This window comes from Grampus griseus (genome assembly GCF_964374135.1).
Source record: "Grampus griseus genome assembly, chromosome: 3".
Taxonomy (NCBI): Eukaryota; Metazoa; Chordata; class Mammalia; order Artiodactyla; family Delphinidae; genus Grampus; species Grampus griseus.
The window spans coordinates 143181782-143197357 of NC_139019.1; the positions used below are offsets into that span (position 1 = coordinate 143181782).

Below are 15576 nucleotides of genomic sequence, written 5' to 3' on the forward strand. Positions count from 1 at the left end.
GTTTCTTTTCGGGGTGATGCAAATGCTCTGAAATTAGATAGCGGTGATGGTTGCACAACATAGTGAATATACTAAAAACTACCAAACTGTAAAGTGGTTAAATTTATGTTACGGGAACTATTTCTCAGAAAAAGAAAATGGTTACCTCCCCACCTGATGACGTCACCTTTGCCAGACCTTTGCTCATCCTTGGGTACTTTTTGTTGAAGGGGTCTAGTTATTTGTTAAAACATCACTAGGAGACATCCCACTGTGTTTGAAAAGAGTGACGTAACATTAACCAAAATTCAGCAACCATTTCTCTGTGGCTTCCCTGTGCTTCCCTGTACTAAGTGCCTTGGGAAGTGCTTGACACTGCGTAAGTGAGATTATTCCCAGCGTTGGGAATGACAAGATTAGATTAGATTATGGATTTCATTGTTTTTCTTCTCATCCCTCCTTTCATTTTTCCTGGTAGAGATTTTCTTATACATCCCACTTGGGATAAATTCACCCTCATCTAGTTTGGTTTTCTTTTCCAGTAAGAATTGTATATCCTAAGGAAAACCAAGCATTGTTTTCCCGCCTCATTTCCTTTCAAATCCAGCAAGTAGGTAAAGAAGTACATTAGGAAAATACAGCAGTGGAGGGAAAAACACCCTTAACCACCCATTATATCCAGTCAAAGCTGACCTTTTTAAACATGTGTTGGGAAGGTATTCATCCAGAAAATTCAACTGGAAGAATTTAAAGCTTTAAACCCCTTGGCAAATGCAAAGCAGTCAGGCCACCATTTCTTTGTCCTTAGCTCACAGCAGACATTGCTAATCGATGACTGCACTTTTTCCTCACTAAACTCAGTGCACAGATACCTCCAAGAGAACCCTAAAGGCAGCCACCACCAATTGACTGGTGTTGGCTCTCAAGATGAAATTTATTTGCAGTCCCATCTTTACAGCCTGAAACGATCGATATAAGGGACTAAAAGGACTACTTCTTTTTTGAGCAGGGAGAGCTGTGTAGGTTTATATTAACATACACAGCCCATGCTATAGGGATCAATGTGTAAAGTGGTAATCAATAAGTCCTCCATCCATCCATCCAGAAAAATATTTATTGGTCTAAGCACTGATTATCTAGAGATGAGTTAACGTAGCCCATGACCAAGCAGAACTCTTGTTACAAAAATCACATCTGTCCTTTAAAGAGATTCTCATCAAGAGAAAGAGAAGGATTCAGCTAAGAGGAGTCCCTGAGGCATTTCTGTAACTTCTGGCCAGGTGCAGGGTGCAGGTGCAGGGTGCTGGTCTGGGAAGTTATGCAAATTGTTAGGGGGTCTCCCTGACCTTCAGACTCCACTCTTTCTACTGTAGCATAATGAAAGATTGACAGCAGTGAAATCTACTTGTTGGCATTATTTGAGTAAGTAGGAACATGCCTCTGGGCACAGCTGAGCATAACTTCCCTATCAGCCCCTTGGATGCCAGGAGCTTTGAGGCTGGGGCGGGGGGGAACCTCTCCCTTTTGACATTGTTCTGAAGCACTGCTATCCCCCTTCGCTTGCATGCTCTGAGCAGAATCATGGAAGGGCCAGCGATCATGGCAAGTCAAGTAGGTAACCCTCTGAAACTGAGTGATAGTGGACAGCAGGCAGAAACGTACTCTTCCCAGGTTCCCCGCTGTTCTGACATTCAGGACTCAAACCCTCAATGACAATGTCTCTCCTTCTTTTGTGGCTACACCACGCTGTCCATCTCCTGCTAAGCCGGTGATTGTTCTAGTGATCGGCCTCTCAAAATAGCTGCACTCCGGGGACAGCCCCTTCCCATTTCATGGGAAGGGAAATGAATAGGTGTGCACAGAGGGTTGCCGTCCAGCTCCCAGTTTGGGAGTTTAGCATGCGTCGGAGGGTCCGGTAAGCAAGACACGGTGCAGATGCTTAGAATGCACAGGACAGGTACAATACAGGGGCGCTCTTAAAAAAAGGAAGAGAGGAGAAGACGACTCCCCACGCATTCTCACGATCGTTCGCTATCATAACGTGCCTTCGTGTCCATTTGATGAGCTACGTTTCCTGGAGGAGATGGAGCTTAGCCCCTCGCAGTGATAGGTGACTAACTCACGTCTCAAACCATTATAGAATTTTTCATTTCTATTGGTATATCCTATCAAGGAACATACGTTCTATGGGGATTGGCAGGCTAGCCAAGGTGACTCATTTGAGCTGAAAAGAGAGAAAGAGGAAGAAGTGGGGAGGGGGAGGAATATGAAATTCTCTCGGCTGCATTGCATGAATGACTGTGCTTAAATTTTATTGAGTATCATGCTCTGACCAAGTGCCTACAAGATTTGGTATCCTTGTCCAAGGATATTAAATACAGGGGAGAATCCTTTCTTACCTGTTTAAATTTCCCAAAGAATCAGAGTCTGTCCCAGTTGACTTTTTGAACGTGGCTTTCTACAGCGATACAATACAGAGGTAGCATGGCATAGGGGAGAAAGTCCTGGAATTAGAAAACTGAGGATGGAGTCCCTGCTACGTGCTAACCAGGTGTCCTCGGACATGCGCCTTAACCTCTCTTAGCCTCAGTTTCCCTGTCTACCTGTGTTCCCTGCCTCACAGTGTTGCTATAATTACACTACCCCTACCACAACAAAGGGAGGATGGGAAAACACTCTGCAAACAGAAGCACAATATAAAGATATGGTACACTAGTGTTTCACTGTACTTAGAAATCCTGCGTGGCCCTAGTCAATACTGTCTGTCGATAAGCGATGATGTAAATATAGGTTTTTAAAATAAAATTAATTTTCTCGTTTTTTTCTTCTTATCAAAGGACAAATTGTTTTCATTACAGAAAAATTTTAAAAGTACAGAAAAACAAAAGGAAGTAAAAACACCCGTAATTGGAAGCAGTCCCCTTTTGCTGAATAGTTATGTAGTGTTTTTGCTATAGTAAAAGGTTATCAGTGGCACGGGCTTCCCTGGTGGCGCAGTGGTTGAGAGTCCACCTGCCGATGCAGGGGGCACAGGTTCGTGCCCCGGTCCGGGAAGATCCCACATGCCGCAGAGCGGCTGGGCCCTTGAGCCATGGCCGCTGAGCCTGCGCGTCCGGAGCCTGTGCTCCACAACGGGAGAGGCCACAGCAGTGAGAGGCCCGCGTACCGCAAAAAAAAAAAAAAAAAAAAAAGATATCAGTGGCAGTATAAAAAAAAACAAAAAAAACTCAGCATCTAAGTGGCTTAAAGCAACAGAGGCTATTTCTTGTTTATATCAGTGGTTCTCAACACAGGGCAATTCTTCCCTACCCCAGAGGCATTCTTCAGTGTCTGGAAATATTTTTGGTTGTCACCCTGGGGAGAGGTTGCTCCTGGCAGGCAGTGGCAGGTGGGCTGCTGCTAAACGCGCACAGGAGAACTCTCCACAGCAAGGAGTTATCCAGCCCCAAATGGCAAACATGTGGAGGTTGGGAACATCCTACTTCACGTGTTCACTTTGGGTGATACTGGGCTTTGCTCAGTGTCAGTCTCATTCAAGGGCACGGACCTGTGGAATTTCCACTGTCAGGAACATAACTAGTACCCTATCGCAAAGGAAGGAGAAGATGGTGAGTTATGCACCAATCCCGAAAGACTTCGGCTTGGAAATGTCACGTATCATTTAAGCCCTTCTCATATGGACCAAAGCAAGTCAGATCCTAACTTCCATGGAGCTGGAATTACAGTCCTCTGAGGTTCCTGGGTAGAGGGGCACCAGATATCCCAATGAAAGGCCCTTATGCCTTACGATAAAATATTGGGAGACCTGTCCTCATGGCTAGTCTTTGTGTACACCCTTAGTTCTTTTCCTGAAAGTAACCCTTACGGATTTTATACTAATTGCCAAATTTTCCTTCTGAAAGTTTATACCAATTACCCTCCCTACTCTCCCGCCCACCAGCGGCAGTAAGTGCCCGTATTATTTACTTGAACTCTTGCATAAACTGGATATCATTGTTTAATCCTTGTCTGTTAGAAAGGTAGCTATCCCATTGTCTTTTTTTTTTTTTTGCGGTACATGGGCCTCTCGCTGTTGTGGCCTCTCCCGTTGTGGAGCACGGGCTCCAGACGCGCAGGCTCAGTGGCCATGGCTCAAGGGCCCAGCCGCTCCGCGGCATGTGGGATCTTCCCGGACCAGGGCACGAACCCATGTCCCCTGCATCGGCAGGTGGACTCTCAACCACTGCGCCACCAGGGAAGCCCCCATTGTCTTTTTTTTTTTTTTTTTGCGTTACGCGGGCCTCTCGCTGTTGTGGCCTCTCCCGTTGCGGGGCACAGGCTCCGGACGCGCAGGCTCAGCGGCCATGGCTCACGGGCGCAGCCGCTCCGCGGCATGTGGGATCTTCCCGGACCGGGGCACGAACCCGTGTCTCCTGCATTGGCAGGCGGACTCTCAACCACTGCGCCACCAGGGAAGCCCCCCATTGTCTTTTAAATGCAGCATTTTGGTGCCCTGCATTCCATTTTTTTAAGACCTAGACAAAAAAGAAAAACAAAAGTTGATCTAAGCCATTGTCAACCTACCAACTCAAATTCTCATGGGGCTGGTGTATGTAAGGTAGCCTAGTCCGTCTTGCCAAGTATTTGAAATCCTACAAACTGTGTCAGATTTGCTTGAGCCCAGTTCTAGAAGGGAAACAGGTGAGACTTAAAGATCGTCATCATCATCATCATCTGACCTGGATGCAGTGCTAGGGATCAAAGGAACTCTCAGAAGCTGTTGATGCAAGTGAGCATCTGGGTGGTTAAGGCAGGGAGCAGGTTTACTTGACAGTTCATCACGGATTGCTACTGATATGTCAAGCCAAGTAAAATCCTGCGTGAGAACAAGTCAATAATCGGCAAATTAGGTACATGATTAACCGAACCAACAAGATGCAGTTAACGCTGGGGAGGTCTGCTGGGACTTCACCTTCTCCCCAATCCTGTTTAGCGAGTATTAAAAACGCCTATTTCATCACTCAGACTGATGGAGCCATGAGCCCAGTGACTTCCAGAGGCAACTTGAACGTGTGGGGTGGGCTTACAGCTCCAGCTGTAAGGGTTGATTAGAGGCAGGTAGTAGGGATTAAATGACGCTAAGATGGAAACAGACACTGTCAACCCCAGTGCTTTACTCCGAGGTGTGTCTGTGGGATGGGAAGCAAAACTATCCACACATTCATTGAACGATAGAAGGGAACGATTTAAGAGACCACAAATTGCCCCATGATCATACCAGAGAAATGCAAATATGGCAGATCGAGCATGTGCAGACCAAGATCAAATGAGCCGAGCAAACATTCCTATTGTCCTCTTCAGCAGAATTCCCCTAAATGACATTTTTTCAAAGCAGATTTATAAATAGCGATGAGTGGGGTTAGCTGTTCGCCAGCTCGGTTTATCCCTTTCCAATTCAGAGCCTTGTTTGAAAATGAATTCCCTCTTTCCTTGTCCCCTTCTCTCTTGCCCAAGCAAGTCAACTGCACACAGTTTCCATTAGAGGTGGAAGTAACTGGATCCGTGGGTCAGTGGGACGCCCACGTGTTCTGAGCAGCCTGCTTCTGTCACTGTGCCCCTGTCCAGTGCCCATGATCCAGGCAGACAGGCTCTCCTTGGACTTCTGTCTTCCTGCAGAGCAGTGTTCTGGGATCTTAGTGGGGAGAGAATACCAGGGTTTGGGGCTGTCAGCTTGCATAGCCCACCACATAGCATTTTAATTTCATTTTGAAGGAAGGCATATTTTTACAGGCATGTTTTTCAGACCCTTCCTTTGCAAAAGAGCTTGAGGTATGGAGAAAGAGTTTGTGAAACCAAGAGAACCTTGGTTTCTTCTGTATTGGACTAAAAGTGCTTTTGGAAAGGTCTTTCTCAGGACACCCCTTGTGATTATCTGGTGGCCTCCTGATAGGAATGGAAACTGCCAATTAAATCAGTGGGTACCCTCCTGGACAGTCACCAAGCAGGAAAAATCTCAGAAGATGCTTGAGTTTTACAAGGGGCCTTGTACTGAGGGGCATGCACGGGGAGGGCACGTTGAACGTTTTTCAAAAAAGTCAATTATTGAGAACATGGAACTCGGGGAGAAAGATAGAAACAGAGAAAGCAGGGATGAGTAAAAGGGGGCAGCGCCAAACCACGTATTTTGACTGAGCAGAGTCTCAGAGGTGCTGTAAGTCAAGAGTTTCAAATTTTCCAGACAAAGACCTTAATCTTCAAGTGAAATCTTCCGTAGAACCCCATATATAAAACAAATCAATGTGACAGTTTTATTAGTATAAGCATGGTTTATAATTCAAATCCATGTTTACTATTGTAATGTTTTGATCTCTGTATATGTATGTTTGTGTGTGTGTGTGTATATATATATATGTTTATATGTGTGTACGTTAATAATCATGTATACAGATGGAGACAGAGACACAGAGAGAGAAACTAAACTCATGAGGTTAGTCACCCGTAGGAATAGGTGAGGAGAACAGGACTGAGAATTAGGTTTAAAAGGTACTTGTTCAAAGGGCTTCCCTGGTGGCACAGTGGTTGAGAGTCCGCCCGCTGATGCAGGGGACACGGGTTCGTGCCCCGGTCCGGGAAGATCCCACGTGCCGCAGAGCGGCTGGGCCCGTGAGCCATGGCCGCTGGGCCTGCGCGTCCGGAGCCTGTGCTCCGCAAGGGGAGAGGCCACAACAGTGAGACACCCGTGTACCACAAAAGAAAAAAAAAGGTACTTGTTCAGCAGGGCGGTGGGATGTGTGGTGAAGGTGGGATGAACTGGGAGATTGGGATTGACATACATACACTAATATGTATAGAATAGATAACTAATAAGAACCTACTGTATAAAAAATAAAATAAAATAAAATTTCCTGAAGGATCATCTGCCTGCCACACCCTAGAATGAAAAGTAAATTCTGTGTATTTTGCCTCCTGTCAAAAAAAAAAAGTACTTGTTTTTATCCAAAATAAAACATTAAAGGTAAGGCAAGCCCTTCCCCATCTCTAAGACACATGCCTGCTCACACACGTACAAAGACTGAAAATAAATATGACACAATGCTAACATTTATTCATTTGAGTGGTTGAAATATGGGTGATTTGTCACCATATTCTTTATACTTTTCTTAATTTTAGTAATCTCTCTGTCTTTAAGAAAAGTAGGTCTGTGACAAGCTTGAGTCTATTTTGAGTAAAACAAGCATTAAGAGGTTATAGATGATGACTCTAATCTTATAGCACTCTCAGGATTCAATTTATTTATGTACTTTGTTTTGTCTGCACAGCTTTGAGAAAAATCACAGTGAATATATATAAGCAGTTGCAAAGAGCAACTGTATTTTCTTTCATCATTTCCCTTACAGGCTCTGGCTGGTCTTCAATTAAATTGATCCACAAGCTTGCAGGAGGAGAGATAGAAAATAATCGTTTCAAGGTTAAATCACTTAAAATATCTACTCACATCCCTTGTCTTAGATACAGAAGTAGAGAGGTTGCACCCCAAACTTAAAATAAGCTGTGAAACTCTTTATTAAAAAAAAAAAAAACACCATTCTGGAACATGCTACATGTTCTTTTTTTTTAATTGAAGTATAGTCGTGCACAATATTATATGTTACAGGTTACAACATAGTGATTCACAATTTTTAAAGGTTCTACTCTATTTATAGTTATTAGAAAATATTGGCTATATTCCCCACATTGTACAATATATCCTTGTAGCTTATTTTATACCTAATAGTTTGTGCCTCTTACTCGCCTACCCCTATATTTCCCCTCCCCTCTTCCCTCTCCCCACTGGTGACTCCCAGTTTGTTCTCTATATCTGTGAGTCCGCTTCTTTTTTGTTATAGTCACTAGTTTGTTATATTTTTTAGGTTCTACATATAAGTGATATCATACATTATTTGGCTTTCTCTGTCTGACTTACTTCATTTAGCATAATGCCCTCCAAGTCCATCCATGTAGCTGCACATGTCAAAATTTCATTCTTTTATATGGCTGAGTAGTATTCCATTGTATATATACACCACATCTTCTTTATCCATTCATCTGTTGATGGACACTTAGGTTGCTTCTATATCTTGGCTGTTGTAAATAGTGCTACTGTGAACATTGGGGTGCAGTTACATGTTCATTTGAAACTGCATTCGTGGTTTAACATCCTGACATGAACTTGAACCTCTGCTCTGCCTGGCATTTGCTTGCAGGATCCACCAGCACAGTTGCTTATACAACTTTATCTGAGCAGACACACATCAGGTGGATTCAAAGACAACCCAGTGCAGATCTTGAAGTTTTCTAATAAACAATGGAGTAACAGAAGTTCAGAGCTGTGTTCAGAGATATTTAGAAAAGATTTATTCCAAGATCTTCACAAAAATTAACAGCTTTTAAAATGTTCATTGAAGCCCCCCTCAGTACAGATGTTTGTAGGGAAGCCAAAGATGTTAGAAGACAAAAATTACTATCAGTCATCTGATCTCTTATAAAAATGTTCTCCACTCAGAGATCCCTCCCCATTTAACACTAGTTATAATAATAATAGTCAGCATGATTTGAGGGCTCCAGTGTGCCAAGGACTGTTTCACATGAATTGTTTTCTCTTCACAACAACCCTGTGAGGTAGGCACCATTAGGAGCAGCCCCATTTTACAGACGAAAGAACTGAGGCACAGCTTAGGGTCACAAAGCTGGTATGCACTGAACACAGCAGACTGGCACCTCCTTTTTCTCCTCTCTGCCGGCAGTCATTTCCAGGAACATCCTGCAGTACAATGTCAACATGAATGCTGACAGAGTAAAATTACAACTCAAGCCCAAGACGAGAATTTCATTAAGTCAACAAAAGTGATGCTGGAGATCTGCCTGTAAGCGCCCAGGGAAGCCTTGGTAAATGCAGATCTGGCTGAGGTAGCACAGTTAAATACTGTGGCAGAGAGAAGTGACAAGGAAGGTGACACGATCAGCGCTTCCAAGAGGGCGGTTCTAATATCGTAAAGAGAGGTCCTGGAAAATTTGATGGAGACCTCCAGTATGTTTACATTGGATTGTGTTGCACCAGTCAAGCTACAGGGATGCTGCATTGTTCTCGAGTATTTCATCAACTCTGAGATACACACGATGCTCATCTTTTGACATCTCTGAAAACAGGATGCATTTTGCAGTCAGTGAAGTGGAGGGACAGTGAAATGTTTGGTGTCGCATGTTTGTGTACGTAGGAAAGCTCAGTGTTCATTCTAAAAATTAGAGCGTAGTTGCAAGGATAACCTGAATATTCCTAGATATCAGATAAAAAATACTTTCATAATTACAGTTTTACTTTTCAAGGTAAATTCCGAATCAATCAATGTTAAGAGCATCCATTTTAAGTGGCCTTTTATTAATTCCAAATATCCTCAGATAACTAGATCCTACTGTATATGTCAAGTCAGGGAGGGTATTTAAATATAATTTTTTAAACATATAAATACACAAAAATAAAGTTTAAATAAACATTCTGTGGAATGCCTATGCAGCTGTTCCAGACACAGACAAGCATGGGCGTAAGGGTGTGGACCAGTCCAGACTGCCTGATCTTGAATTTTAACCTCCAGTATTTCCAAGCTGTGTGACCTTGGGCAAGTCCCTCAGCCTCTCTGTGCCCTGATTACTTCATCTATAAGATGGAGATAATAATATTATACATTCATAGCATTGTTGTTAGATGTAAACGAGGTAATCTTTATAAAGCACTTACAACTGGACTGGCACAAAGAAATGGTATAAGCTATCATCATGTTTTTCAAAGCATCCGTAATGCAAACCCCACAAGCTCCCAAACAAACAAAACAAAACAAATTCCAACTGTTTTATTAAAAGATAACTTTTATTTGTGGTTTTCTCATTATAAGAAGAATATATGCCAATGATAAGAAATATAGAAAACATTAACATTTTTAGTATATTTTCTGTTCACATGCATTAATCATTTTTACAAATATAGGATCATACCATACATACGCTTTTTACTCTGATTCTTTGCATAATGATAAGTAGGGAACAACTTTCTAAATTTGAATATTCTTCCATAAACTCATTTTAAATGCCTCAAAAATAACTCATTCTATAGATGAAAAAATTTTTAACATCTTTATTGGAGTATAATTGCTTTACAATGTTGTGTTAGTTTCTGCTGTATAACAAAGTGAATCAGCTATACGTATACATATATCCCCATATCCCCTCCCTCTTGCGTCTCCCTCCCACCCTCCCTATCCCACCCCTCTAGGTGGTCACTAAGCACCCAGCTGATCTCCCTGTGCTATGCGGCTGCTTCCCACTATCTATCTATTTTACATATGGTAGTGTATATATGTCCATGCCACTCTCTCACTTCGTCCCAGCTTACCCTTCCCTCTCCCCATGTCCTCAAGTCCATTCTCTACGTCTGCGTCTTTATTCCTGTCCTGCCTCTAGGTTCTTCAGAACCAATTTTTTAGATTCCATATATATGTGTTAGCATACAGTATCTGTTTTTCTCTTTCTGACTTACTTCACTCTGTATGACAGACTCTAGGTCCATCCACCTCACTACAAATAAATTTCGTTTCTTTTTATGGCTGAGTAATATTCCATTGTATATAGGTGCTACATCTTCTTTATCCATTCATCTGTCAGTGGACACTTAGGTTGCTTTCATGTCCTGGCTATTGTAAATAGAGCTGCAATGAACACTGTGGTACATGACTCTTTTTGAATTATGGTTTTCTCAGGGTATATGCCCAGTAGTGGGATTGCTGGGTCATATGGTAGTTCTATTTTTAGTTTTTTAAGGAATCTCCTCCATACTGTTCTCCATAGTGGCTGTATCAATTTACATTCCCACCAACAATGCAAGAGGGTTCCCTTTTCTCCACACCCTCTCCAGCATTTATCGTTTGTGGATTTTCTGATGATGGCCATTCTGACCAGTGTGAGGTGATACCTCATTGTAGTTTTGATTTGCATTTCTCTAATGATTAGTGATGTTGGGCATCCTTTCATGTGTTTGTTGGCCGTCTGTATATCTTCTTTGGAGAAATGTCTATTTAGATCTTCTGCCCATCTTTGGATTGGGTTGTTTGTTTTTGTATGGAAACACAAAAGACCCCAAATAGCCAAAGCAATCTTGAGAAAGAAAAACGGAGCTGGAGGAATCAGGCTCCCTGACTTCAGACTATACTACAAAGCTATTGACAAAGGATTAATCTCCGAAATATACAAGCACCTCATGCAGCTCAATATTTATTTAGTTTTTAATAATTTCCTTATGATGAATTCTTAAGAGTAGAATTGCTAGCATAAAGGAGTTACAGTATGTCACACTTATGTAACAATAACAACAGCCATAAGAATAGCTGGTATTGATCTGGTGCTTACTGTGAGCTGGGCTGGACTCACAGTGACCCTCAGAGGTAGGAAATTTTACTGTCTGCATCTTAGGGATTAGAGAGCAGAGACTCAGAGAGTTGAAGTAACTTGCCCAGGGTCACAGTGCAGCCTGGTGAAAGGTTTAGGCCCAGCTTTGAGAGAAGCCACCAGTGCCCATGATTCAGTTCCGCTTTTGTGCTCGGGAAGGCATTTTGTGACTAGACACGTTCCCAGTTTACTCCCTCTCCTCAGTGATACATTTGATTTATTTTCACAAGCAGCCCACATAAGACCCTCCTGTTGATCTTAGGAGGGCATGGGGCCAAATGTGACATTGTTGATAAAGCACCGTCTAAAGACAATTACATGGGAATGTGCAGTAAATAAGAAATCACATCAGAAAGGCACTGAGAGGTAAAAACTTCCATTCTTCCGACCTCGTGGTAGAGCTTTGGCACATCTTGGAGTAGCCTTGAGATGTTCATCACTTTTGCTGAACTTGACCCATACACTGTGGCTGACTAGGTCTTCAGAGCAGTCCCTTCCACCCTTCTCCTGGGTTGGATCAAAAGGCAGCATGATGAGGGCATAGCCTTGTGGGAGGACGAAATATGAAATCAGTCCATTCATGTGCTCAACAAATATTCACTGAATGTCAGTACTGGGGATGCAGAGGTGAAAGGCATTTAAAAAGATAGGGACCTGACAAGTTAAGCAACAACGGCAGCATCATGTAGGGAGAGCTGGAAGATGCGGTACGGGGTGGAAGATTAGAACTGACGTTCCGGTATCAGCTTGGTCTGGGTTTGAATCTTATCTCTACTCTGTAGTAGCTGGAGGTTTGTGGATTCTCTAGATTCAGCTGTGCCATCCGTAGAATGAGGGCTGTGCCTCATCAGGTTGTTGTGAGAATAAATGAGCTAATGCCTAGGAAATAGTAAGCACCCCGTGGAGATCAGTCGATTAGTCTGACTGCTTATGACCCTTACCGCTCCCTCGCAGGTAACCTAGCAACCAGAGGTCTCTACAGGGAGAGAATGGCAAGGTCTCTGGCAGAAACCAGCGCTGGTTTGCAAACTGAGTTTTCCTTGGTCCTCCTCAAGACTAATCCAGATTGCAAAGATCAGGGTCTTCCAACTCGGTCAGGATTGGAAGGATTGGAAACAACTCAGGATTCCTGTCTCCTCTCAATCCTTTTATAAATATACGAGGTGGCGGGGGATCGGGGTGCCTCTCCTGGCACATTGCACAGTACATCCAGTCGTGTCCGGCCCGAGCCCAGCTCTTCGTGGGCTGGGAGAGGGGTGGACAGTGTGCATCCTGCTAGCGCTGTTCTGTTGTACATTTCTCAAAGTCAATGCCATGTATCATTTATGAAGTTTGTTCCTGTCCCTTGTGTGATAAACTCATCAAATGTTAGCTAAAGAGTTGGGTACAGGTAGTTGAAGACCATGAAAATAGGCCACCAATTCTAACCTGTGCAGGATTCTAGGACAGCTTCCTGAAGGAGATGCTACCCGAGCTGACTCTTAGAAGGTGAGTTAAACAGATAAAGAGAAAGGGGAGAGAGGGAAAGATCATTCCGAGCCAAGGGCAGTGAAGATCCCCCTTTTGGATGGGCCGTGTCGAAGCTTCACATAACGACTGTCCTTTTTTAAAAATGATGCTTTTCTTTAGCCGTCACTTACCCACGAGGACATAGCTTTTCCTTTCAGAACTGGCTCTTACAAGGCCAGGAGGGACCAAGGAGGGCAGCCCCTCTGGAGGTTTAGTAGCTGTGACCCTGGATTGAGTTGTTGCAGATTTACAGCGTGTACACAGCCCCTGCTAGGAATCCACGTTAAATAAAAGGAAAAAAGTGGTCAAACACCACAGAGCTATGAATTACCCTTGAAACTGGGAACACACACTTTTTATGTACTGAGGGGAAGTCTTGAAAATAGGAGATCAGGACTTAGGGTTTTCAACTGTTTCTCCCTGATCTCGAAAATTTCATGGGAGAGGGTTAACAATCTCCCAGGAAGACCCTGTCTTCAGATAGATACATCATTCTATCAGAGGCAGACCATAACCTTGGACTCCACCAACGTTTCTTGAGCACCTACTATGTGCCGTGTGTCGAGGGGCTGCAGCAGTGGACAAGGCAGAGCTGGCCCTTGTGTAGCTGCCGGGCACTGGCATTAGGCCGCTCTAAGAATTCCCAAGAAGGAAGGGCCACCTACCAGGGAATGCATTGTCCCTGCCTTGCCCTGGCCTGGCCTTATTACTTAAAGTTTGTCCGTGTTGGGACTTCCCTGGTGGTCCAGTGGTTAGGACTCTGTGCTTCCACCGCAGAGGGCACGGGTTCGATCCCTGGTCGGATCCTAGCATGCCACATGGTGTGGCCAAAAAAAAAAATATGATAAAGTTTATCTGTCTTTCTCGTGGAAATCCCTCTGAAACACCTCTGAGAAGGAGGGGTGCTGGGATCTCACCATGGTATTAGAGTTGGTGCTAACATTCTTTAGCAGTAACAGTCGATCCTTTTCTATTCATTTTTCATTCCCCCTACATTCCCCCCATCCCATCCCAGACATTCAAAACACACTCCTTCAAAAACCACACTTTTAGGCTTGATAACGGAGTTGGTGGGCAGGGGGTGGGGCTTGGCAGGACCCATCAGCTGCTTATCTTCACCCAGCAAACCGCCAAAGCCCCTGCCAATTCCAGAGGGCCCTCAGGGGAACCAGACACCGTGAGCGCACCAGGTGGGAAGCTCTCTTTTTAGTACAGAAAAAGGGTCTGGTCTCATCTTTGATAACCGTTCGTCAGAGCGTCCGTCTCCGCAGACCTTCCATCGGGCTAACGTCATACTGAAAGGAAACTGAAGTTTTAGAAGGCCAGCTCTCTGAGGGCAAAGACTGTCGGGTTCCCTGCCTCATCTCCAGGGCTGACAGCAGTGTGGTCTGTAGGGGGCGCATCCATCCCCGTGGCCTGCTGGTCCCCTCTGCAGCCTGCCGACCCACGGTCTTGTCCGTACTCCCTCCAACTCCGCGGTGCTGGCCCGCTTGCTCTCCCCGAGTCATGCCAAGCTCATTCTGTCTCGTAGCTTTGGCACTGGCTGTTCCCTCTTTCTGGAATGCTCCTCCCTGATATTCAGGTGGCTCCTTCCTTCCTTTTGTCAGGCCTCTACCCAAACGCCATGCCCTCCGTGAGCCCTTTCCCGACAAGGGGCTCTAAAACTGGATACTCCTTTCTGCTTTATCCCCATACTCTACTCTATTTGGCTTCAGTCAACTGAATTTAGCCATAAATGACTAGCCGCCCAATGCACACATTTTACGTGTACAGTTGGATTCCTAAAATGTGAAAAGTGTGTCTATCTGAGTAAGCACCGTCACAATCACGATATAAAGCGTTGCCACCCCTCAGAAGCTCCCCTGGGCCCCATGGCAACCTCCTACCAGCCCCCCACTGATCTGCGTTCTGCCGCTAGAGGTTAGGTTTGTCTTCCCTGTAGTTTTATGAACAGGGTAGCCTGTGCTCCTTTGTGTCTGGCCTCTTGCACTCAGCCTAATACCAATGAGATTCACCCATGTTGTTGTGTGTACCCATGGCTCATCCCCGTTATTACCGAGTAGACGTCCGGTTGTATGGCTGCACTATAATCGGCTTGTCCGCTCACTTGTTGATGGGCATTTGGGTTGTCTTTGGTTTGCCCTTTTTTATTCATAGCCCTCATCACTCCGTGGCATTCTGTTCCCCTGAGGCAATGTCAGTCCCCCGGAGGGCAGGAACCTTGGCCATAGGATTCACTGCTGGATCCCCAGGGCCCAGAGCACATAGTAGGTGCTCAATGTTTGTTGATGGAACCAATAGTTTTACATTCATTTTCCCCTGTAGCATGAGGCCTGGGCAAGACACAGGCTTGCAAGCGGGGCTTCAGATCTTTCTTTCCTGTGAACCCAGTCTAGAGACCTTCAAGCCTTCCAAGGGAAACCAGACGTTAGCTGGGGCTCCCTGCTCGGTGCTCAGTGTGTCTGTGCCCTGTCGTCCTGCCCATGATTTCTGAGTTCCTGTGCCTTCTTCCTCTTGTATCTTCTGATCTCTGCTTTCTTGCCCCGTGATATCCAGGAAAGATGCTCACTCTCTTTGTTGGTTTCCATAAGAAATTCCATCACGTCAAGGCTCTTAACAATTTCCCTTAGTTTTTTT

At 44.4% G+C, this 15576-nt stretch overlaps 1 protein-coding gene across 7 annotated transcripts in view; it reads left to right on the forward strand.

Moving 5' to 3' along the window:
* TENM2 (teneurin transmembrane protein 2) overlaps positions 1-15576 on the forward strand; it is a gene marked incomplete at both ends in the record, with an annotated part of 991817 nt that overhangs the window by 775151 nt on the left and 201090 nt on the right. The gene's annotated exons all lie outside the window — the stretch shown is intronic.